Here is a 26,299-nt window from a genome sequence, read left to right as displayed (position 1 = left end):
ATTATGTTGTTCTGTTGGGAGTCAATTGCTCTCCCAAGTGAAGACGTTCTTGTATCTCAAAAGCTTATTTCAAACAGTGCAACTTGTTCCAACACAAAAACCACAATACTACTGAAACTTTGGATGGTCGCCTCCGCCTCTCACACGGAAGACTGGGGTTTTATTTCCCGATGGGGAGATCTATCTACCAGCTGCTAATTATTTCCCAAGGCTACATCGACACTAGTATCATCTGCCAGAGTAGTTTGGATACGAGGCCCAACCATAGCAAAAGATATGACATTTTTTAAGAATGTATTATAGTGGATATACTCCAAGAAAGACAAAGGTTTTACAAAAGGAATGATCCTGCTATCAAAGATATGTTTTCAGTGACGATATGATAACCTACTTCAGGATCCAGGAACGTAGGCAGACAGCAGGAACCTAAGACGGATCCAAGAATGTAAAACATCAACTATGAGGCTAGGAAGTTGAGGTTCAGGTAATTTAATTCAATTCAATTTTATTTATATAGCGCCAAATCACAACAACACTTATCTCATTGCGCTTTTCATAAAAGAGCAGGTCCAGACCATACTCTGTGATGTTATTTGCAGAAACCCGAAAATTCCCACCAAGAGCAAGCACTAGGCGAAAGAGGCAAGGAAAAACTGAGCCAGAACTACCTATAAGCTTCATCAAAAAGGAAAGTCTCAAGCCTACTCTCAAATGTGGAGATGGTGTCTGCCTCCTGAACCCAAACTGGAACCTGGTTCCACAGGCGAGGAGCTTGATAGCTGAACACTCTGGCTCCCATTCTTCTTTTGGAGACTTTAAGAACCACAAGTAACCCTGCATTCTTGGAGCGCAGTGCTCTGGTAGGATAATAAGGTACAATGAGCTCTTTAAAACCTGTTAGCTGACAGATAACACTTCCTCTCCTCTTCTCCAAGTCTGTTTTCTATGAAATTGCTGTTGGTGTTGAGGCCTGAGGTCAGTTAGGAGTCAGTCAGTCGGTCAGTTAGTCAGTAAATCCTGACTGATAATTTAAATTTAGCAGCTGAACCAATCTGGAAAATAACATGAGATCAATACAGTTGTTCGGGCCCTGTGCTACATGTTTATTGGCGTTGCCTAGCGTCTGCGTCGGACAACTCTCCTACGTCGGTGGACATGGGAGGACCTGTGAGTCCTCCTGCGTCTGCGAGCGGGGCGAGCGGCGTGTCTGCGTCTGCGTGGCATTGTCAAAAAACAACCTGATGGGAGCAACCTGATTGGTCCTACTTATAGACTCTCATGACAATGCTCTGTGATGTCACTGATAATGGCACAGTGATCCAGAAACGGCTTTCCTGCTTGCAGTGGAGATGTGTTAACAGGTCGAGTTTTACATTTAGGTCGACACTTGATTTCACAGTCACTTGCTTTCGAAGCCTGGGTAGCTCAGTCGGTAGAGCATCAGACTTTTAATCTGAGGGTCCAGGGTTCAAGTCCCTGTTCAGGTGTAGAGTTGAACATTCTGCTAGATGAGTTTGACATTTGACATGCTTGTATGGACATGGACAAATTCAGACACAAGTAGATTTTTTGGATATTTTTACTTTACTCTTTATTTTTTTGGCGACTTTTTACTTTTACTCCTTACATTTTACCACAATATCGATACTTTCTACTCCCTACATTTTACAAAATTGGCTTGTTGCTTTAGTTTTGTGCCAAAGGTCGTCTATCAGGTGTGATTTGGAGTCCATGTCGGAGAATAGCGCGGACACGCACCTCACACCACGAGCAGGCGCGCACGGCACACGGAGACAAAAGTGAGAGAAAAGAAAAAGAGACTAGCTGTCTGGAGGATAATCAGCTGAGATCGTGTGCGTCTTTGAGAACTGTAAGTCATAGAACTGATGTTGTCAGTTCATGTAAGCCTGTTGTTGTATTGGTCTGTAGTTCTGGTACATTTAAAAGTTAGCTTGTTTACGTTCTTCTACTGTTGGCTAGGTTACACCTGGCTGTTGATTCGATATAATGGCGATTGTTGAACGTCCTTGCTCATTAAGATAATGTAATTAGTAGTTGGTTTATTGTTATTATTTACTAGCATATATGATTCCTATACATTGTGTATGGTAGCCTTTACAATATTGTTTATTTCATTTATTACCACACACACATTCATAGCAGAGCTGCCCCCCCCCCATGTTTATACTGATGATTGATTGTAATAAATCAACAGAGAGAAGTTGTCTCCATCTGTGTTTTAACAGACACACCTGGGCCGAAGTTGGAAACCAGAATCAGCTTTAAATCCAGTTCTAATCTAGTCCTCACTAAATTTCAAATAATTTCCCTGGAGTTACCATTACAAAATGTAATCTAATTAAATTGGAACATACACAGACTTCTCACAAAATCACACTTGAATTCCTATCTTGCTACTCGGTCAGAATCTTATTAACCTGGAGTCCCAGTCTCTGTCAATATAAATAGGCTATATGTTTATATATGTTTTAGGCCTATTGGCAGACGGCCATTTAAAATGTAGGCAATGGCATATAAAGAATAAAGAATAAAGAGTCTTTTCTCCATGTCCACTGTAGTTTCTCAGTGTGCTCTCTAGTAACATGTGTCTGGTCCAGGGAGCTTTGTCATTCATAAGGCTACTTTTACTTTTATATTTTAAGTATATTGCTAAGCCTGTCCAGATGGAGGAGAGATGAAATGTGTCAGTAATATAGGAGATTGTTGGCTGGAAGTATGGAGATACTAATATGCATTACTTAAAAGGAGAAAACTAAAAATATTCTATGGCCATGTAAGTATGTGTTTTCCAATAAAAAGATTGACTTGAGAATAATTACTTGGTCTATAAGTGATGCTCAGAGGCCCGACATGGCCCTTCTATGTTCATGTCAGTATGTGTTTTCCAATAAAAATTTGACTCGAGAATAATTAATTAGTCTATAAATGATGCTCAGAGGCCCCACATGGCCCTCACCTTGTTCGCAATAGGTCAGCGCAGTCGGCTGTTAACCGAAAGGATGGTGGTTCAAGTCCACCCAGGGACGTTTGATGCTTAAATAACCTGGAGTAAGCCAACTCTAGGGTTTATCATTCTGCAGGTGAATATAGAGCAGCCCAAAGATAACCCAAGTGGCCTTACCTATATCTGAAGGTACAGTTCTGAAAACCATGTACAGTACATATTAATCTTTACGGTCATTGGTATGCAGGTCACTTGATGTAATACAAGCAAATACATAAGGCCAGACAGAGACAAAAAGTGAGAGAAAAGAAAAAGAGACTAGCTGTCTAAAGGATAACCAGTTGAGATTGTGTGCGTCTTTGAGAACTGTAAGTCATATAACTGATGCTGTCAGTTCATTTAAACTAATGAGGAAGAATTTGACAAATCAAAATCAAGTCCAGGAACTTATTCTTTCAAACATCACACCTGAGTCTCTCAAGTCCTGACCATTCCCTGACCGGGAATCGAACCCGGGCCACGGCGGTGAGAGCGCCGAATCCTAGCCACTAGACCATCAGGGAGTCACATCTTTCAAATTTATCTTTGTAGATGTGAGTTTTCTTTTCACTTACTGGAATGACTCATATTGTTTTAGGCGAGGAATGGCGCCTGGCTAGAGCTTCAGAAGGCAGGACATGACAGATTACACATCTGTCACATAGTCAGTTTGTATTCTTAAATACCAAGTCTCTTGCTGTTCCTTGACTAGTCGGCCACCCCTGCTTTGCATCGCCCCAGGTATGTAGAAAAAAAATCTGTTATGAACCTTTGCATTGCACTAAAATGTCAAAATTTGGACCTGAATCCAACAATAACATTACTGGACTCTCACATACATTGGTTTTCAGTTAAAAATGTTGGTTAGGGGTTTAGTTACTGCTTGAAAAAATGAAAATAATTGTTATTGAGATGGAGGAAGATGAAGTGTTTATGACCCATCAATGATGACAAAAGGATACATCCACTGTCGGGGTCTGATTTAAAGGAAATGGTACTCTTTAAAACGTTAAACTAATGAGGAAGAATTTGACATATCAACCAAAAACTTGCTCTTTTAAATCTGTGTCTGTCAAGTCCTGACCATTCCCTGACCAGGAATTGAACCCCGGCTGCAGCTGTGAGGGCCCCAAATCCTAGCCATTAGACCATCAGGGAGTTACATCGATCAAATTTAATTTAACATATTGTTGGTTATATTGTTTTAGGCAAGAAATGGCGCATGGTTAGAGATTTAGAAGGCAGTGGTGCAAAATGCAAAACTGCCTGTTTCGATTTAATTACATGGTAATAATACAAAAACAGAGGTGTAGTGATTACTTGGAAATGCTTCTGGTAGTTTCTGAAATAAAAACCATGAATCAGTGGTTGAAAATGCAAAACTACCTGTTTCTATTTTATTACGTAGTAAGACAGAGGTGTAGTGATTACCTGGAAATGCTTCTGGTAGTTACTGTCAAACAACCATGAATTAGTGGTGGAAAATGCAAAACTGCCTGTTTCAATTTTATTACATGGTAATATTAGAATAACAGAGGTGCAGAGATTAGAGGTGCAGAGATCACCTGGAAATACTTACCATGAAATATGTCTTGTCCTTCACGTACGTAACGCTGTGCAATCTGACCAGCAGCTAAACACCTTCCACCATCAAGCACTGGCGACCGGGATCCTTGTAACACGTTTATTTGAGTAACAAAGGGTGAAACTGGGAGAAAACACAATGACCAGTTACTTAGATAGTAATGAGTCACAGATATTAAACAAAGATAATTGTAAAAACAATATAACTACACAACAGGCTAGCAAAAATGTAAGATGAAATAAAGAAACACGTAATGTATTGTTATACAGTGTACGTAGTATAACCTATGTTGGGTATCTAAATAAACTAAGATATACTTACATGTGGCATTACCCAAGATAAAAGTGGCAAACTAGCTTACTGAAGTATACCGTCAGTTAGGGCTGAACAATATTGTGTTTTAGCATTGACATCGCGATGTGCGCATGCGCGAAAGTCACATTGCAGGACGTTACGATGTTGACGTTAATACTTTTTTGCTGCTTGATAGAAAAGTAACCTTTCACCGTTTCTCCTTTACATGATTATTACCATCTGACCGTTCCCCTTCAAGACAGGTAGCCATGTGGGCAACGTGTGGATGTGACGTTAGTCCGACGGGGTTTGGTATGGGAAGTGAGGCTCTTCGTGTGGAGAAAAGTAGCCTACCGTTGGCAACAGCTGCCTCTAACACAGTGATGTCATAGTATTTGATGGGTAGTGAGTGACGCTACAGTAGTTGGGGTTTTATGTTCTCTGCAAATACAAACTAAACCCCCTGATTAATGCAACATAATCACAACGTCTCCCGGCCATTTCCCACTGCAGAAAGCTGCAACCAGTCAGGCTAAAGCTAATATAGTTAGCTTAAAGAAACAAGCAGAAAGCTGCTACCAGCCAGGCTAAAGCTAAAATAGTTCGCTTAAAGAAACAAGCAGAAAGCTGCTATCAGCCAAGCTAAAGCTAATATAGTTAGCTTAAAGAAACAAGCAGAAAGCTGTTACCAGCCAAGCTAAAGCTAAAATAGTTAGCTTAAAGAAACAAGCAGAAAGGCGCTACCAGCCAGGCTAAAGCTAAAATAGTTAGCTTAAAGAAACAAGCAGAAAGCTGCTACCAGCCTGTCTAAAGCTAATATAGTTAGCTTAAAGAAACAAGCAGAAAGCTGCTACCAGCCAGGCTAAAGCTAATACAACTAGCCCAAAGAAACAAGAGGCATGCAGGTCTGGTCAGTTTATCAAACGAGCTGGCCTCGCTAGTCGACCACAACCTGACATTTAGAGGAAGCAACATGCAGTCACTGTCATTCACGTTAGCCTGGATTGATTATTATATGAATACAATGGTGTCATGCTAGTCAACCAGAGTATTTCTACCTGATGTCCCTCTCCAAAATCACTTCAGAAGAGTAATGTTAGTCACAGCGCTTACTTGCTTTGGTGTTTGTAAAGCATTAAAGTCTATCCCCAGATGAGGGACAACTCTGTCCGGCTCAGTTATGTAGCATGAAAGCTAGCATAAGCTTACTAACATCCAGCCCGCTTCTAAATACTGTAAATACCTTTTAATTAGCTCAACACTTTTTAACAGTTAAATTGAAACACTGGCGCTGAGCTCCAGGTCCTGCAGACGCAGACGGTCCGCCGTCAGTGAGGCTCGGCCAGCGGGGAAACATCGCTAGAAAGCTCCGCTGCCGACCTCAACGGGATCTGATCTCCAGCGGCAGCGGCGCAACACCCCATGAGCCCACCGCCAGTGTTGGTGGAATAGCAAGCTAGCGTTAGCAAACTAACCAACCAGCCCGCTAACAAAAAAAAAAAGTAATTTAAAAGGCACGCATTATACCTACTGATGGTGGTCTGTCCGTGGCTGTAAGACCTGGAGCTCACCCCATTGTTTGAGTTTGACTGTTTAAAGTGTTGAGATAATTAAAAGGTATTTATTTATAAGCGGGGTTAGTTTTCTAACGCTAGCTTGCTAATCCACCAACACTAGTGGTGAGCGGGTCTGAAGCTATCCATGTCCGTCTGCAGCTGCAGGACCTGGAGCTCACCGCCAGTGTTTCAGTTTGACTGTTAAAAAGTGTTGAGATAATTAAAAAGTATTTGTTTAGAAGCAGGCTGGCTGCTAATTAGCCAATGCTAGCTTCCATGCTACATAAATAAGCCTGACAGAGCTGTCCCTCACGGAAAAAAAACACCGGTAAAATTAAAAAAAACACTACATAAACTTTGCTACAGTGTGTTTATTCAAACATAGGTACACCTACATGTAGGGTGACGAGATTGCAATATAAGCCTTTATATTAATATTAGCAGCGGAAGCGTGCTGGGCCCATAACCCAGAGGTTGATGGATCGAAACCATCTTCTACTATTTCCTGTGCTTTGTATCTTCAGTAAGTATATATCCAGTCTGTTGATGTTTAACACAGCAACTGATGTTGCAAGTGTCTGAAGTGAAATGTCTCCACCTGCTGAAGAGTAAACTTAATGGCATGTTGAGATTATTTCACGCATAAAAAAAGAAACTACAGTGCTCATACCTTTTATTCCCGCTGTAACACACATAAAAACTAGAGTGTAATACAGTAAATATACTACACTACAAGTAATAAATACTGTAAATAGAAACTGTAAAACATGTACGTTCAAAGTGCTTGTTGTGCTGTCTACCAGTCAGATTACCACAGGAGGTAATATCTGTTGCAGCTCTTTTAAAGACTCTACCATAATACCTGCTGGAGATGCCAGGTCCTCATACATGTAAAGCATGAGCTCTACCACTGAGCTACATCCTCTGAAGATTTTGAAATTCTTTTGACTTTTTTCTGAGATAGACTTAGACTTATCTTTATTAATCCTTTTGGGATGACTCCCGCAAGGAAATTGAAAAATGCCGTGGCTTGAAATGAAACCTGGGCAAAATGCTTGCAATGCTATGGTATAAATCATAGTCGAAAAGTAACACACCTGTTGCCTTTCTGCTGGACAATACAACGTTCACTGCAAATCTTGTAAGACAGATTGATAAGAAATACATTGGTGGAGACTGGTTGCTTCCAGTACCTATGAGATAAGACAATATTGTTTATGAAGGCACATCTGCGATTTGGTATACTGTGATGTGTCATTGGTTGGCTACCACTCTTAAAAAACAGCGCTCGTTGTCAGCAGGATTTGAACCTACACGGGGAGACCCCAATGGATTTCTAGTCCATCACCTTAACCACTCGGCCACGACAACCTGACAAGTAGCTCTATACCTGTTTGCACAAATATTCATAAACGTTTCTATTGGTTAAGCCTGTAACTTAAGCTGTCTTTGTAATCACATTCAGATCACCTCAAATAAAGACACTGATGATCATTGTGTTCATAAGTGCTTCTCTTTGGGGTTGTCTTGGTTGTGAGTTCATCATCAGACACTAACACATGCAGAGCAAGTACATTTCACCAGTTGTCCACCGCTGGCTAAATAAATAAAAGAATGGGAGTTTTGGAATAGATATTCAGCACTAACTGGTACTTTCTATAGCTGAATGAGCTCTATCTGGAGGAAAAAGGAGTTGCCCCAAAGAAAGTTATTGGACTCTAATTGACCACTCATAGACTGTTAATGGCATACATTGGGATGATGGTTGTCTATTCATGAAGCCATTCATTACTTACAATAGTCAGTTTTTTTGTTTCTTGTTATGTCTCGGCAAGAAGTATTATACTTTTGGGTTGTCTGTCCATCTCTACATCAGAATCAGAAATTCTTTATTGATCCCTGAAGGGAAACTCTGGAAAAGACTGCACCTTCGAGCCGGATTTGAACCAGTCTCATTGCATATTACAAGATTTGAAGTGAACATCACATTGTTCAGCGATGGTGGTATAGTGGTGAGCATAGCTGCCTTCCAAGCAGTTGACCTGGGTTCGATTCCCAGCCATCGCAGTAACTGTTTTTGGGTTGTGGTACTTTCCTTTTTTTACAAGAAGTCAGCAGAAAGGTTACTTGCCCAACCTGGTTTGATAAAATCTCTTTGAGCTGCATGATTATGGCCAAAATGATAACGACAATTACTTTGATCAATATGGAGATCACGATTAATTATCTCAATTATTTGTTGATTTTCTACTCCAAAGTGCTGGATGGATGATTCTAGTTACTTCACCAAGTTCAGGCCAAATGCCACAGCTGTAAGACATCACATTGGTTGCCTTCCAGCTATGTAATATATGCAAATGGAAGTGGTGGGATTTTAACCCACACCTTCAGAGAGACTGGAGCCTTAATCTAGCGCCTTAGACCACTCGGCCACACTGCAGTAACAACACATCAAGTGCATCCAGGACCTGCCTGGTGTGCAGCTTCATACAGAGACGGGTACTATCAAGAAGGGGGGTGTTGTCCTGACCAAGTATCGCTGTGCCAGAGGGTCCACGTCTCTGGAATCATTTCATTGCCACCTGAACAGGTTCATTCTATCTAAGTAATATGTGTTTCATGATTGTACTTTTGTTTTTGAATGGTAAATGGACATATTTTAAAGAATAATTTTAGAACTGTGCTGGAATTTGCAATAAAAAACAAGACCTTTCCCATTTTGACAAACTGTTTTGATCACTTGAGGTATTTCCGTGTAGTCTTTGGTCTTGGACAGTTACCTTGCAATCTAAAACTGTATATCCTATTGTCTCTAGAACAATAGTTGGCAGTTGGAGGAGTAATGGCTCTTTACAATGAATATGCAAAAGAAGATGTTCACAAATTCAGTCCAGGTAAATGCTCGGCCCATATTCACACAGACCTAAACCTACTCACTTAATGCTGGTTACAATATTCTAATAATCAACAATGCCAGAGACAAATGACAAAGAGTGATAACAGTTAACAAGCATTACGTTAGTTAAGGTCCCAGTGTGTGTTACGATGTGAAGCATGGTCACGTGCAGGTAGTGTGGCCGAGTGGTCTAAGGCGCTTGCTTAAGATTCCAGTCTTTCTGCAGGCGTGGGTTCAAATCCCGCTACTGCCATGTGCAAATGTTACATTGCTGGAAGGTAACCAATGTGATGACTTGTTGTTCAGATGAGGTTATCCCTTGTGACATAGCTTAGTGAAGTACCTAAAGACCCCTTTCTGAATCTGGATTTTATATTTGTACTTGCAATGCCCTGTTTTTAATGACCACCCAATCGTAAGTGTTCAATGTGAAATACTCATTGATTAACAAAATTGTCGGTAACTGTGATAGGGCGCATGTCCGCCGTCACGGTAGCAATACGCTACCTATTCCATCCAAAGACTGAGACTGCAGGTATATATTATATGCCCGTATATGTTTAACGTGTTCATATGTTTCATACATTTTTTACAATGTTAAAATCTTCAGTTAACCTAGCCAGTCTCCATTTCCCCACAGTAATCTCTTAGCTTTCTTGTGCGCACATTTAAACATCTAAAACTACGGTGATTTACCTGCTTATTTGAACCTGTGGCCTTGTACAGCAGAGCACAGTGGCGCAGCGGAAGCGTGCTGGGCCCATAACCCAGAGGTCGATGGATCAAAACCATCCTCTGCTAATTGCTGTGCTTTGTCTCCATTTAAAGTCCACTCCCAAGCTGTTGGAAATTAACAATGTTTGTGAAGTGAAATGTTTCCTCCTGCTGAAGGGTACAGTCTTTATGTTATGTTTATTTCATCCATTAAAATGGAAATTAGAGTGCTCATACCCGCTGTAACACCCATTAAAACTGGAGCATTAATATTGTATAGATAAAGTACAATAAAAACTGTAAAATGTGTATGTTTGAAGTGGTTGTTGTGCTGTCTACAATAGCCTGAGGTATAAAAGGGAGAGCATACTGCTTAGTTTGTGTCACAGGAGGTCTTAGTCTAACACTACGCTCCAAAACCCTTCAAGTCAGATTACCACAGGAGGCCTTGGTCTACCACTATGTTCCATAACCCTATCAGTCAGATTAACACAAGAGGTCTTAGGCTGAATCTCATTTCTCTATCTTACCCCTACCCCTTTCCCTACGTCTTGAGCGTTCACGTGAGTGCTGTCCCAATAATGTTTTTGATCGAGGGGTAAGGGGTGTATGGCCCTAGGAACCATAGACAATGAATGAAGAAAATCAAGGGAGAATGCCATCTTACTTGAAACCGAGGGGTAGCGATATACAATGTGCAACAGGCAACAATGGCTGCCGCATCGACCAGAGAGACGCATTTCTGGTATTTTCGGCTTAAATAATTGATTTAAAAATTACGACAGTCTTGTTTTGTGGTCTATACAGTCCTGTCCATACATGCTTGCAACCATGTTCCTAACTGAAACTTTTTAAAAATCGCTAGCTTGCTATGCTAACGCCAATCGCTAACCACTAACGTTAACGTTGATTTTTGAACAAAATCTATTGGATATTTTAAACTTTTTTAGCAAATAAAAAACTGAAAAGTGGTGCGTGCTAAATTATTTGGCCCCCTTGCGTTAATACTTTGTAGAGCCACCTTTTGCTGCGATTACAGCTACAAGTCGCTTGGGGTATGTCTCTATCAGTTTTGCACATTGAGAGACTGAAATTCTTGCCCATTCTTCCATGAAAAACAGCTGGAGCTCAGTGAGGTTGGATGGAGAGCGTTTGTGAACAGCAGTTTTCAGTTCTTTCCACAGATTCTTGATTGGATTCAGGTCTGGACTTTGACTTGGCCATTCTAACACCTGGATACGTTTATTTGTGAACCATTCCTTTGTAGATTTTGCTGTATGTTTGGGATCATTGTCTTGTTGGAAGATAAATCTCCGTCCCAGTTTCAGGTCTTTTGCAGACTCCAACAGGTTTTCTTCCAGAATGCTCCTGTATTTGGCTCCATCCATCTTCCCCTCAATTTTAACCATCTTCCTGTCCCTGCTGAAGAAAAGCAGGCCCAAACCATGATGCTGCCACCACCATGTTTGACAGTGGGGATGGTGTGTTGAGGGTGATGAGCTGTGTTGCTTTTACGCCAAACATATCGTTTTGCATTGTGGCCAAAAACTTCGATTTTGATTTCATCTGACCAGAGCACCTTCTTCCACATGTTTGGTGTGTCTCCCAGGTGGCTTGTGGCAAACTTTAGACGAGACTTTTTATGGATATCTTTGAGAAATGGCTTTCTTCTTGCCACTCTTCCATGAAGGCCAGATTTGTGCAGTGTACGACTGATTGTTGTCCTATGGACAGACTCTCCCACCTCAGCTGTAGTTCTCTGCAGTTCATCCAGAGTGATCATGGGCCTCTTGGCTGCATCTCTGATCAGTCTTCTCCTTGTCTGAGCTGAAAGTTTACAGGGACGGCCAGGTCTTGGTAGATTTGGGGTGGTCTGATACTCCTTCCAATTTCAAAATGATCGCTTGCACAGTGCTCCTTGGGATGTTTAAAGCTTGGGAAATCTTTTTGTATCCAAATCCGGCTTTAAACTTCTCCACAACAGTATTACGTACCTGCCTGGTGTGTTCCTTGGTCTTCATGATGCTCTCTGCGCTTTCAACAGAACCCTGAGACTATCACAGAGCAGGTGCATTTATACAGGGACTTGATCACACACAGGTGGATTCTATTTATCACCATCAGTCATTTAGGACAACATTGGATCATTCAGAGGTCCTCACTGAACTTCTGGAGGGAGTTTGCTGCACTGAAAGTAAAGGGGCAGAATTTTGCACGCGTCACTTTTCAGTTTTTTTATTTGCTAAAAAAGTTTAAAATATCCAATAGATTTTGTTCCACTTCCCAATTGTGTCCCACTTGTTGGTGATTCTTCACAAAAAATAAAATTTTTATATCTTTATGTTTGAAGCCTGAAATGTGTCAAAAGGTTGAAAAGTTCAAGGGGGCCGAATACTTTCGCAAGGCACTGTAGATGTTTATTGATCCCAAGAAAAATGGGAAATTTCGGTGTTACAGCAGCAAAATCAGTCACAAAACACAGAATATAAATATAAATGAAATACTAGGAAAAAATATACATACATACAATATACATTAAATAATAATGTGAATAAAGTAAAAAATAACAAATATTTGAATATGTACAGGATGGGGAAACAATAATGTGCAACTGCTTAAATAATATGTTAAAATGTTAAAAATGTATGCTACATAAACCAAATTGTGCAGGTTGCATTAGAGCAGTAGTGTGGTGCCCAAAAGTCTTATCTAGCACCCAGTGATGACATGTTAAAAAGTGTTATTGCTTATGGTATGAATGTATGTATGATTTTCTGTAGCGGTTCAAAAGTTTCCTGTTTGCAGCCGATCCCGGAGCCAGCCTTCCTGATCAGTTTGTTCCGTCTGTTTGTATCGCTGGCTCCGATGCTGCTGACCCCGCAGATGGCGGAGGAGAACAGAGCGCTGGCCACAACAGACTGGTAGAAGATCTCCAACATCCTGCTGCACACGTTGAAGGATCTCAGCTTCCTCAGGAAATAGAGTCTGCTCATCCCTTCTTGTAAACAGCAGTGCTGTTGACCTTCCAGTTCAGTCTGCTGTTGATGTTGACACCCAAGTATCTGTAATCCTCCACCATGTCCACGTCACCTCCCAGGATGCAAAGTGGCTGCGGAACCGTTCCCTTCCTCCTGAAGTCGATCACCATCTCTCTGGTCTTATCCGCGTTCAGCAGCAGGTGATTCTTACCAGACCACTCCACAAAGTCATCCACTAGTGCCCTGTACTCTCCTCCTGTCCATCCCTTATACACCCAACAACTGCAGAGTCATCAGAAAACTTCTGTAGGTGACATGACTCTGAGTTGTACTGGAAGTCTGTGGTGTATAAGGTGAACAGAAAAGGAGACAGCACAGTCTCCTGTGGGGCCCCCGTACCTCTCACCACCACATCAGACAGAACACAGTCCAGGCGGACAAACTGTGGTCTGTCTGTCAGGTTGTCAATGATCCAGGAGACTGTGGACGGACCGACACTCATCCCCTGCAGCTTCTCACCAAGTAGCAGTGGCTGGATGGTGTTGAATGCACTGGAGAAATCAAACAAAAATGATTCTCACAGTGCCGCCACCGCCATCCAGGTGCAAATGAGCACGCTGCAGAAGATAGATGACAGCGTCGTCCACTCCCACACAAGTCTGGTAGGCAAAATGTAGAGGGTCCAGAGAAGAACTCACCTGTGGCCTCAGGTAGGCCAAGACCAGCCTCTCCAGCACCTTCATCACATGGGATGTGAGAGCCACTGGGCGGTAGTCCTTAAGGCCAGATGGAGTCGACTTCTTAGGGACCGGGAAAGTAAAGGGACAAGGAGGCAGGGGATGGCTGTGAGCTAAACCTATTGAAGTAGCAGTTTATCTCGTTTGCTCTCTCCCTGCTGCCTGGTGTTTGTCCTCTTCTCTCCCCCACACCCGGTGATCTCCTTCATCCCTGTCCACACCTCCCTCATGTTGCTCTGCTGGAGACTGGCCTCCAGCTTCCTCCTGTAGATGTTTTCACACTCCCTCAGTTTATCCCACAGTCGGTGCTGTACTTCCCTAAGCTCCTGTCTGTCCCATGACCTGAAAGCTGTCTTCTTCTCCTCACAAGGACTTTCAGGTCACTGGTGATCCACGGCTTGTAGTTGGGAAAACAGCGTACAGTCCGGGAGGGCATGGTGGTGTTCTCACAGAACTTAATGTATTCTGTGATACAGACAACCATGTTGTTGATGTCCTCCCCATGTGGCTCACAGAGCACGCTCCAGTCTGTAGACTCCAAGCAGCCCTGCAGTGCCTCCACAGCCTCCTGAGTCCACCTCCTCACAGTCCTTTTGTGGACAGGCTGCCGCAGGACACAAGGAACATACAGTGGTGCTCACAAGTTTACATACACATGCTTAAGTTGACTAAAAAGAGGAATAAAAAAATCATGTTTTGGAAATTTATTTTAACACCTAAATTAAAAAATGAGGTAAAATCCAACCTTTAAGGACACCAATTTTCTTTGTGAATGAATAACGTATTGTAAATAAATAAATGTTCTTATTTAAAATACAGGGGTCATAAGTATACATACCCTATGTTGAATTCCCATAGAGGCAGGCAGATTTTTATTATTAAAGGCCAGTTATTTCCTGGATTCAGGATATTATGTATCCTGATAAAGTTCCCTTGGCCTTTAGAATTAAATAGCCCCACATCCTCACATACTCTTCACCATGCTTAGAGATAGGCATGGGATACTTTCTATAAAATCATCTCTCAATGCAAATCAAACCAGGTATTAGTCTAACTGAAATAAAACCATGCCTATCTCTAAGCATGGTGAAGAGTATGTGATGATGTGGGGCTATTTTAATTCTAAAGGCCAAGGGAACTTTATCAGGATGCATAATATCCTGAATCCAGGAAATAACTGGCCTTTAATAATAAAAATCTGCCTGCCTCTATGGGAATTTAACATAGGGGTATGTATACTTATGACCCCTGTATTTTAAATAAGAACATTTATTTATTTACAATACGTTATTCATTCACAAAGAAAATTGGTGTCCTTAAAGGTTGGATTTTACCTCATTTTTAATTTAGGTATTAAAATAAATGTCCAAAACATGATTTTTTTATTCCTCTTTTTAGTCAACTTAAGCATGTGTATGTAAACTTTTGAGCACCACTGTACATAGGAGACAGCAAGACAAGATTGTGATCTGATTTGCCAAGGGGGGGAAGGGCAGTGGCACTGTATGCATCCTTAGCATTTGCATACAGTAGGTCCAAAGTTTATTGTCTCTAGTGGGGCAGTTAATATATTGTTAAAGTCCGGGAGGGATTATCCAGAGAAGCATGATTAAAATCCCCAGAGATAGCAATGAAGGCGTTGGGCTGCTGCGTCTGGAGTCGCGAGACCGTGGTGTTAATGACGTCAGCAGCTGCCTCCGCATCAGCAGACGGTGGGATGTAGACAGCGATCTTATGGCGGACGTAAACTCCCTCGGGAGATAGTACGGACGGAACCCCACAGCCAGCAGTTCAATGTCCGGGCTACAGAAACGTTTCTTCGCATTCACATGTACGGGTTGCACCACCTTTCACTCACATACAGTGCAACCCCCCCTCCATTCTTCTTACCACTTTCTATAACGTTCGGTCAAAAAGCCGGGTACCGCCTCACCATAGTCCGGGATGTGCGAGTGCAGCCATGTTTCGGTTTTAAAACACAGCATGCTGCACTCGCGGAACTCCCTCTGGATTCTGATGAGTGCTGCTAGTTTGTCCGTCTTATTCCCCAGACCGTACATTCCCCATAATGATCGCTGGGACGGCAGGCCTGTGTTTTCTTCTTTTTTCTTTACGTTTTATTCTTCCTCTGCAACCCGGCGTCTCCTTCGTAGTTCCTTTGGGATTTCAGGTTTGGCCCCCGGCCAAAAAATAAAAAAAATAAAGTGACTAAAAACACACAAAACACGCATACAATCAGGAGGTGCTGCAACAGGCTGCCGCACGACACAGAGCCATCTTGCCGACCCTGTATGAATAATGCCAGATAAAACTTGTTCCCACAGTCAACTCTGACCTGATCCATAGTCCATAGGAAAGTACAGCAGGTCTGAGGACAAATCACAGACAAACCTAAAATATAACCTTTACAGATAAACAGAATAGTCAAAGCCATAAATCTCTAAAGTGCCAATAAAAGTCCAAAGCATTTAATTTTTTATCTAGTTACACACATACACACACCCCACACACACAACACAAACACAAGGTGGGTGACACTATGGGCTTTTTTTTCAGACTGGTTTTCAGCTTTGCTGAAGCGCATTTACGATCCCTAATACCTTTCTAAACCACTTACCCTGGTCCCTGACCCCTGCCCCCAGAGCTGGTAGCTCTGTTCCTCGGCGGAGCCAGTCGGGCCCTCTGCTCTGGCTGACTGGAGAACAGCGGCTTCAGGCGATGAGGCCTCAAAGACCAACTGCTTTCGCAGCATCTGGTCCTAGTCTTCTGGGAGCGAGGCCTCCAAGACAAGCTGCTTTCGCAGCGCCTAGTCTCTGCCGAAGCCGCTGGCCTCCAGCTACCCGGAGCAGGACCCTGAACTTAAAGACTCAACATGGCTTGTACTTATAAGGTCCTCTGTGGACGTTTTGTGACCTCACTGATGACCTCATCATGAACTTACAGCTGATTGGCCATTAGTTCTTTTGATGTGTTATGGAATGCTGTGATGTCATACGCCGTAGACATTTCCAGTCTATAAGACTTATCTCATTTATTTTATTTATTTTTGAGGGCTGAAAACAAAACATATTGTAAAGATTATGAGAATATACACATCACACTATACATGTGTAATAAATGTAATGTGTATAGAGCGACATATTTTCACATGTAAATGGGTAACTATGGGTTTATTTCAACCAAAACTAGAGTTGTGATGGTTGGAAAAGTGAAAAGACGACCCAAAACGGCTTTTCATAGTTTTATTTTGTTTCTGTCAACTTTGAATGAAGTGCGTGTTTTATGATCCTAAAATGACTGTTTATTTACATGGAGTCTGGTGGGTTTAGCGATCGCAATTACTTGGATGTTTTATGTTAAAAAAGAATCTAACTCTTAAACAGAAAGGTCAACCTCCTTAAATCCTTCCATTAAGTTGTCAGACACGTTAGAATATTAATCTGAGCCTGTCAGTGGCAAATCAGTGGCAAATTTTCCCTTTTACCTCACATTGTAGCTTGTTTTGCCACTGTATATGCATCAGTCAAAATAAAGTTGATGTGTATATGCAATAATAAAAAGGAAAAGTTGATGTTTATATGCATCAATTAAAATAAAGTTGATGTGTACATGCATTAATCATAAAGTTTATCTGTATAGGCATTAATCTAAAAGAAAGTTGATGTATATGCATTAATCAGTAGACCTCAAGGCGAAACGGTAGCGTGTCTGACTCCGGATTACTAACAAAGGGTACAACTTGTAATTTCCCCACTGGGGATCATAAATATTACATTATATTATTCAAAAAGAAGGATGATTGTATATGCATTAAGAAAGTTGATGTGTAAATGCATTGATCTAAAAGAAAGTTGATGTGTATATGCATTGATCTAAAGAAAGTTGATGTGTATATGCATTGATCTAAAAGAAAGTTGATGTGTATATGCATTGATCAAAGTTGATGTGTATATGCATTAATCTAAAAGAAAGTTGATGTGTATATGCATTAATATAAAAGAAAGTTGATGTGTACATGCATTAATCTAAGAAAGTTGATGTGTATGCATAAATCTAAAAGAAAGTTGATGTGTATATGCATTAAGAAAGTTGATGTGTATATGCATTAATCTAAAGAAAGTTGATGTGTTTATGCATTAATCTAAAAGAAAGTTGATGTGTTTATGCATTAATCTAAAAGAAAGTTGATGTGTTATGCATTAATCTAAAAGAAAGTTGATGTGTTTATGTATTAATCTCCTCACAGTGATCGCTAACATCAAAGTAACATTTTGTTTTAACTTGATCTGAAACAATAATCGGCGATTCATTGTTGAAGAAAGGTTCTAAGAAATGTGAAGGAAGAATTAAGCTTTACCGCCTTTTGAAATGTTTTGTGTAGACTCTCCCAAATCTGGTGTTTTTCATTTTGAAGGTTTCCAGGAAGAAGCAGGAAGTGGCTTTGAGGAAGTGTTTCCTCGGTGTTTGCTGTCAGACGGGTCAGATTGGCCGACTCCGAGACGGTGTTATCCGTCTTCAGCTTCCTGCTTCACCTCCAAGAGTAGCCTAGGTATCATCATAAGGCTATTGGCGATTCATTCAGAAATGTTCATGAATATTAATATATTATTAATAATAGTCCATAAATGAGGTGTATCTGTTCAAACACTTATGTAATAACAGCTGCGACTAGTCATTTAATCAAATACATCAAAAGTCACAGTAAGTATGCAATATTTAGTTTATTTTGTGTCCTGTTTAATAGCTACATGTATGACCTTTGAAGCAAAGAACTTGTGAAAATCAGGTTGGTATTCAGTGAGGTTGATTGGTTGTTTAGAGGCTAAAACAGGTTTAAACTAACTGTCCCTGTTTGAGCCTGTTGGGTGCTAACTCTAGCAGGAGGATAACACGGGTAGACACCACCGATTGGTTTCATTTCTCTCTCCACTGACAGACCTCCTAATGTACAAACTACAGAGCTACGTGTTGAAATTGACTGGAATTCTCCTTTAAGGAAAAGTCCATCTGCTTTAAAAAGATGTCTTAATGCACCTCTCCATATTTCCTGACATTTGCCGTTACAATCAGATATGTCACTGTAAAAAATAGAATGTTGGCACATGTAGGGAGCTGCGTTGGGAACCGGAGGGTCGCAGTTCAAGTCCCATGCGGACCAAATTACAGAGTGTGGTTGGATGCCACTTCACATCCTGGGAACTGCCAGGTACCCCCCCAACCGCTCAAGGCGCTGGTCCAGCTGGTAGCCCACTCCCTCTCACATCTCTCCATTTGTGCTTGAATAGATCCTGAGCGTGTGTGTGTGTATTTCAGGCCTGTGTGGGATTACTGAAAAAGTGTACACAGAGTGTAAATTGTAATTTCCCCACTGGGGATCAATAAATATTATAGATGAAATTATATATCAAAAAGAAAGATTATGTGTACTGTATTACTCAAAAAGAACGTAGAGGCATATAACGTATAGGCATATGTGTTATGCCTTAAAAAGAACAGATATGCATTAATCAAAACGAAAGTTGATGTGTACTGCATTAATCAGCAGACCTCGTGGCGCAATGGTAGCGCGTCTGACTCCAGATCAGAAGGTTGCGTGTTCAAATCACGTCGGGGTCAAATGTCCTTACTGCAGTTTGTGTGTGTATTTCAGCCCTGTGACTGAGTGTAAATTTTAATTTCCCCACTGAGGATCATTAAGTTATTTTAATCCAGTGGTTCTCAACCGTGGGGGGCGCGCCCCCCTCTCTCCTGGGGGGGCGCGAGTAGACTACAGGATGGGAGGTGAAAAAGACTGCTCAACCACGGGAGCTGCCGTGAGCCCCTCTCCCGTCCAAAAGCACTCACAGTTAGCAGTAGCCTCGCGCAGCAGGCACAGCCTGCAGTCAGAGCAGAGAGAAGACACACACCCCTCCGCGTCCAGGCTAGGGTGACCACCCGTCCCGCTAACGCGTGCGCGCACAGCGTTTGAAGCCCAATTCATACGTCCCGCAAATTGAGACCGTGTCACGCATAATCAATGCTTGCTCAAAAAAAATTGGTCGCTCTATCTTGGAGCCCGAGGCAGCCAAACGAACAACTCGTTCGGGATGAACTGCGCCTGTAAGTAGACGAGAGCCGGCGGCAGCAGCCGTAGGGGGGGGGGACAAAAGCGGAGGTAAAGTCGGACAGTTTCCAGCCAATTTCAGAAGAGGAGGTGACAAAAACACTGTGGTGCGATTCCGATTTAATAAAATATAATCAGACCCACATATCGCTGGAACAGTCTCTAGTTTTATTGTAGCTCTCAGAATGTTCTACATGAGATCTGATGCTGATTTTAATTAACAACAGACTGGAGATGATCTGTGATCTGAACGGATTTAGTCTCTCTGACTTCTAAACGTCACTATCAGCCAGAATGTACAGAATATGACTGTAAATCAGCCAAATTTAAAATCCCTCTGATTCGTTGTCATGACAGCGCACGCACTGCATACCAGACACTGGAAGGGACTTTTAGGAACGCGCTTTCCAATTCAAAAAATGGAGAAAGAGCCCGAGTCTGAGCAGTCAGGCCCCCCCACCATCAGTTAAAAAGAGAAGGTGGGTACAAGGAAGACTGGGAAGACTCTTTTTTAAACTGTTCCTGTGGTGTTGAGAAACTACAATTCCTGTTAGTCCTATAATTTATATTATGTATTTAAAGTGAATAAATTGTAAGGAAATATAAAATTAATAGCTAAAGTAAATCGTAAGTGGAAGTGCATCTGTCAATTATATTATAATTGTATGAATGTTCAAAATATTAATCTTTATTTAGAATACACATTGGTTGGCCTATTCATGAGCTTACATCAGCAGTTACACATGTTTCGGGGCATAGGGCATTATTAATATACCATGTAAGGTGGTATGTGCTAGAAATGGGTAAACCAGTATTAGTGAGTCTGCTCGTGGGGGGAGGGGGGGTAGGCACCGCTGCGCCAGGCAGTGTCCCACATTGTCCCTCAGAAACATACCACTTGTCCCCCTTGGCTTATTAGCAGGTGGTCTCCCTATTCTTAAGTAAGTTTTATCTTGAAGCTTTTGAGTGTTCTTTAGGTTTTTATCTGCTTTAACTATTACCGGACAGCGGGGCACGGAGCAGAGCAGAGCGGCCGTTAGGGAGGAATCCACCTCCGTGTTCAGCTCCCTTTTGAACTGGCGGCAAAAATCTTAACGTTGGAACTTTATGATGAATAGAAATGTTGACAGGTTGATTTCTGTTAATAACAACACAACTATAGTCAATAGAAAAAAACAAAATATGACAAGCCATCTTGGTTCATCTTTCCACTGTTCCTACAATCACCACTGTCTGTTGGAAACTAAGGATCCAAACTAAAGGATGTTCCTCTTTAACTAAAAAGGTCTATCTCTGTAGGGATCCATCCCATAATGTTGTCACACACTTAGATAATAATCTGAGTCTGTCAGCAGCAACACACAACCTTTAGTGGATGCTGACTTTACCTTTAAATTAGGAGTTTAAACAGAGACACAACAGAAGAAAAATCCATCAAATCAAGTCCCCAATTCAGCATGTGGCCTTGTTTTATTTCAGGTAGTCAGCATGGAGCTGTTCCACATTCCCAGACATTTAAAACAAGTCAATCATTGGCGTTATTCTACAAGTCAGATGAATAAATCAGCTGTTGCTATTTGAGCTGCTCTGTTTCCTGCTGCTCCGTCATTCTTTAGTGTCCTCTGGAAACAGGTTGCTGTCCTTTATGTTTCTTTTGGATGACATCATCAGTGTCTTTGCTTTAGTCTGAAGAAACTCCAACAGATTTAAAACCACATGCAGTCACAGAAAATACAAACAGGGAATAGAAATGTCAGACAAAGAATATGAAATGAAAAGTCCCCAAAGTAGAAAATATAATGTCAATTTACCAAACAACAATAACTGGAGAGCATCCAATTAAACATGGCCGACTTCCAGTATGTCGGTAATGAAGAGAAGAATGTTTGGACATATTACAGATGAATTTAGTTAAGTTAATAAGTTTCATAATGCATAAAAGCCAGGAAAATGGTTCCATACTACAACACAAACAAGACTTACACTTCACTTAGCTAATGGAGACATAACTAAAACAGGTTCCACTGCGATTTGAACTCAGATTGCTGGATTCAAAGTCCAGAGTGCTAACATTACACCATGGAACTTTAGAAGTGTTGTAAGGGTTTGCTGGACAGTTTCTTTCATATTATCCACATGGTGCTATTAAAGGCACACAACAGTGACAACAAGATGAAAAGCAACAATTGCAGCCAACTTAAGTCATTTAGTTAGCTAAGCATTCAGAGGATGTGGAAAAGCAAGTCAAGAACAGTTTTGAAGACTTGCCACAGACAGTGAATACAGCAGTAGATATGTCTACTGTGTACAAACACATGGTAACTTTACATGTTTGACAATAAAGATGCTCAAAAACACTGCACTTGCAATTGGGTTTCTTGTGCACATTCATGTCCTCTTACATACAAGAAACTGATAAATTCTTTAATCACGATATCATATCTCAGACATTAGTTCCAGATGAAACACTGGTTGTCAGAAGTGGGATTTTAACCCACGCCTCCAGTGGAGACTGTAACCTGAACGCAGCGCCTTGGACTGCACGCCATCCTGACTGATCCAACAGATGTTCAGTAGACCTGTTTAAAAAATTATAATATACTAATTAACATGTCACTCTATTGTAGGTTCTCAGTCATCCAGTCATAGTTAACAAGGGAAGTTTCTCAACTGTCAGCCAAATATATGGGCGTTCATGGAGACATGGAGAAAGTCACCAGGGTGGCAATGTGCTTGACAATGGCATACATTGCGCGGGATGTGAAGGCAATGTGCAATACAGGCTAAATCCTATGGTGGGAATCAAGATCCACCAATGTCTCTGTCCACAATGTCCACCTGAATCCAGAAATGTCCCTGCCACATGGGAAATAGACTGACAATTGGGTCACATTGTGCAATTATCTTCAAAATGTCCAACTGAGTCCACAGATAACCTGCCAGGTGGGAAATAACTGATAACTGTCTTCATGGTCTAAATGTGTCAAATATTGCCGTACAATGTCCCCATTGAGTCCAGATGTGTCCGTTTTGGTTCCTGATCAATGCTTTATCCCAAAAGTGCACAACTAGGCAAGGGCAACTGGACTTGGTAAAAGGTCCTCTGCAGAAGTTTTGTCTCTTATCCAAGAGACTTCTTTAGTTTGTTTTTTACACAGAAAGGGTTTGACACAGTGCCCACTCCCCCACCCATATCTGACAGTTGAAAGCTGTGGGGAAACGGGGGTTCCAAAGCTAATAGACCATTCAACAAGCAGTGATGTGCACTATACTGGCCCATTCGGGATGAACACTGTATACTCTGACTGCAGCAACACAAGTTCAAATTTCAATGATAGCTTATTTTATGGTGATTATGAGACTGAATGCAAAGTGTGTATCCCCCATGCAACTCAAAGCCACCACTTCCAGTCAATACTGTCAAATATGGAGCTCTTTCAAGTTACATTAACAACCAGGTGACTCCTCAACATGCCCCCACCACACAGCTTACTTTAAACTAGATGTGGAAAGTTTGAATGTTTTCACCAGTGCTGTGGCTTAAAACTAGGTTCCACCGAGATTTGAACTCAGATCACTGGATTCAGAGTCCAGAGTGCTAACCATTACACCATGGAACCTTCAAAGAGTTTGCTAGGCAGTTTCTTTCGTTATATCCACATGTGTGATATTAAAGGCACACACAATCACAACAATTAAATATCACGCCCCAATATATTCTCGGTTTTGAGTCCTCGCCTCTACTATTTACGACATGGCCAGACGAATCCGGCTAAGAAGCAGCACTTTTCAGAGGTGGAGATTGAAACCCTGACATCTCAGTTTAATTTGCAGTAAAGTATACACCTACATGTAAAGTGTACCCATATTTAAATAAACACACGGTAGCAAAGTTTATGCAGTGTTTTTTAATTTTACTCATGTTTTTTTCGTGAGTCAGTGTAAATATTAGTGCAATCAGTATTACACTGCTTTTCAGGTTGTTGTGGCCGAGTGGTTAAGGTGATGGACTTGAAATCCTTGGGGTCTCCCCTCGCAGGTTCGAATCCTGCCAACCGAGAGGCGCTCTTTAATTGTGGTCACACATCTCATTGTAACAAATGGCAGATGTGCCTTCATGGACATACTACAATATCAAATAGTTACTGGAAGCCACTGATGCATCTCTGAGCATTTATTTTCATTCTCAATGCACAGATGTGTTGCAGTTGATATGGCTTTGGTTCCCAGCCAGTAACTTTCTTTGAGTGACGTTACTTGCTTTATTTGTCAAGAAGTAACCAGAAAGGTTACTCTCCCAACCCGGTTTGATAAAACATTAGATCTCTGTTATATCGCACAAATAAGGGAACACAATCAATCAAGCTGCCTCCATGAGGATCCCCAGACTAGACATGTTCCACCACCCGCAATTAAGCCTGTCTCCTCAGCTTCTAGACGCCGCTGCATCACCTCGCATTCTGCGTTTGTGACAGTTTCTCACAGTTAGCAAAGCTCACATAAAGCAAATGCTTGTGGCTTAAAGATCGAGCTCCCTGGAGTGATCCAACTCTGGGATTTATCCTTCTACAGAAGACCATAGAGGCAGCTTCTCCAATTTCTGAGTAACAGGAAATAGCCTGATAAGCATACATGTGCAGCACGACCTCAAAAGGCCATAAAGCAAATGCTTGTGGCTTAAAGATCAAGTTGGCGCTCATATACATCAGCCAGGCGCAGTCTCTGTGGCGCAATAGGTCAGCGCAGTCGGCTGTTAACTGAAAGGATGGTGGTTCAAGTCCACCCAGAGACGATTGTTGCTTAAATAACCTGGAGTTAGCCAACTCTAGGATCTATGAGCTCAAAGATATCCAAGTGGCCTTATATCAGAAGGTACAGTTCTGCAAGCCATGTACATATTGATCTTTGCAGTCATTGGTATGCAGGTCACTTGATGTAATACAAGCAAATACGTAAGGCCCCACCCAACAGTTTAGTGATAGGTGGCGGCAACTGTATGTCAATGATCAAGCTGGTTGCTGTGACCAAGAAACCACCAGCAACGAACTGATACATCATCAGTTCCAGAACTTTCTTGGATGCCAAATATTTGAATTCAAAGTCAGATTTCAATTGACATGTAAGAAAAGGCATGCACGTCCAGCTCTACATTTCAGCATGAGTCAGCTTCCCCAATTCTGAGTAACAGGAAAATAGCCTGATAAGCATACATGTGCAGCTCAACCTCAAAAAGCCATAAGCAAATGCTTGTGGCTTAAAGATCGAACTCCCGCTCAAAACATCAGACATATGCAGTCTCTGTGGCGCAATAGGTCAGCGCAGTCGGCTGTTAACCGAAAGGATGGTGGTTCAAGTCCCCCAGGGAATTTGTTGCTTAAATAATCTGTAGTGAGCCAACTCTGGATTTTTCCTTCTGCAGGAGACTATAGAGCACCCAAAGATAACCCAAGTGGCCTTACCTCTATTAGAAGGTACAGTTCTGCAAACAATGTAATATTAATCTTTACGGTCATCAGAGATGGGAGTAACAAAACCAAATACTTCATTACTGTACTCCAGTTGAATTTTCAGGTATTTTACTTTACTATTTATTTTTTGGGCGACTTTTTACTTCTACTCGAATATCGTACTTTCTACTCCCTACATTTTACAAAATGGCTTGTTACTTTAGTTTTGTACTAAAGGTTGTCTATCAGGTGTAATTGTGAGTCCATGTCGGAGAATAGCGCGGACACCCGCCTCACGCCGCGAGCGGGCGCCACGCCACACGGAGAAAAAAGTGAAAAAAAAAAAAAAGAGACTAGCTGTCCGGAGGATAATCAGCTGAGAACGTGTGCGTCTTTGAGACTGTAAGTCATTTAACTGATGATGTCAGTTCATGTAAGCCTGTTGTTTGTTGGTCTGTAGTTCTGGTACATTTAAAGTTAGCTTGTTTACGTTTCTTCTACTGTTGGCTAGGTACACCTGGCTGTTGATTCGATATAATGGCGATTGTTGAACGTCCTTGCTCATTAGATAATGTAATTAATAGTGGGTTCATTGTTATTATTTACTAGCATATATGATTCCTTGTTATTTATTTATTTATTACCAACACACAGCCATAGCAGAGCTACCCCCCCCCCCCCCCCATGTTTATCCTGATGCTTGATTGTAATAAAGCATCAACAGAGAGAAGTTGTATCCGTCTGTGTTTTAACAGACCACCTGGGACCAAATTGGAAACCAGAATCAGCTTTAAATCCAGTCCTAATCTAGTCTCAATAAATTTTAAATAATTTCACTGGAGTTAGTTATTATTTTTGCATCATCATACCAAAATTAATCTAATTGAATGGCAATATTCACGGAATTCTCACAAAATCACAACTGAATTCATATCTTGTACTTGCGTGAGAATCTTCATAACCTTGAGTCCCAGTCTCTGTCACA

General features: G+C 41.5%; 1 long non-coding RNA gene and 6 other non-coding genes across 8 annotated transcripts; 4 read left to right on the top strand and 3 right to left on the bottom strand.

The window, feature by feature from the left end:
- Window positions 1-1,074: 1,074 nt before the first annotated feature.
- Window positions 1,075-13,673, bottom strand: LOC116681527 (uncharacterized). Of its 2 annotated transcripts, XR_004330033.1 has the most exons (3): window positions 13,663-13,673; window positions 10,169-10,175; window positions 1,075-1,213 (listed from the first exon to the last, which is right to left on the bottom strand). It is a non-coding gene; the product is annotated as an uncharacterized LOC116681527 (long non-coding RNA). The 2 variants fall into 2 exon arrangements; XR_004330034.1 differs by lacking the exons at window positions 10,169-10,175; window positions 13,663-13,673 and adding an exon at window positions 3,143-3,178.
- trnak-uuu (transfer RNA lysine (anticodon UUU)) lies at window positions 1,415-1,487 on the top strand. The gene has a single exon. It is a non-coding gene; the product is annotated as a tRNA-Lys (tRNA).
- trnae-cuc (transfer RNA glutamic acid (anticodon CUC)) lies at window positions 3,457-3,528 on the bottom strand. The gene has a single exon. It is a non-coding gene; the product is annotated as a tRNA-Glu (tRNA).
- Window positions 8,435-8,506, top strand: trnag-ucc (transfer RNA glycine (anticodon UCC)). The gene has a single exon. It is a non-coding gene; the product is annotated as a tRNA-Gly (tRNA).
- Window positions 13,674-19,308: 5,635 nt separating the features above from the next.
- On the top strand, window positions 19,309-19,380 carry trnaw-cca (transfer RNA tryptophan (anticodon CCA)). The gene has a single exon. It is a non-coding gene; the product is annotated as a tRNA-Trp (tRNA).
- A 4,035-nt stretch (window positions 19,381-23,415) lies between these two features.
- trnaq-cug (transfer RNA glutamine (anticodon CUG)) lies at window positions 23,416-23,487 on the bottom strand. Its single transcript has one exon. It is a non-coding gene; the product is annotated as a tRNA-Gln (tRNA).
- A 359-nt stretch (window positions 23,488-23,846) lies between these two features.
- On the top strand, window positions 23,847-23,925 carry trnas-uga (transfer RNA serine (anticodon UGA)). Its single transcript has one exon. It is a non-coding gene; the product is annotated as a tRNA-Ser (tRNA).
- The last annotated feature ends 2,374 nt before the right edge of the window (window positions 23,926-26,299 follow it).

This window comes from Etheostoma spectabile, unplaced genomic scaffold (genome assembly GCF_008692095.1).
Source record: "Etheostoma spectabile isolate EspeVRDwgs_2016 unplaced genomic scaffold, UIUC_Espe_1.0 scaffold00018647, whole genome shotgun sequence".
NCBI classification, from domain to species: Eukaryota; Metazoa; Chordata; class Actinopteri; order Perciformes; family Percidae; genus Etheostoma; species Etheostoma spectabile.
Note: the sequence above shows the minus strand (reverse complement) of the source record. Positions and strands in the feature narration are given on the sequence as shown.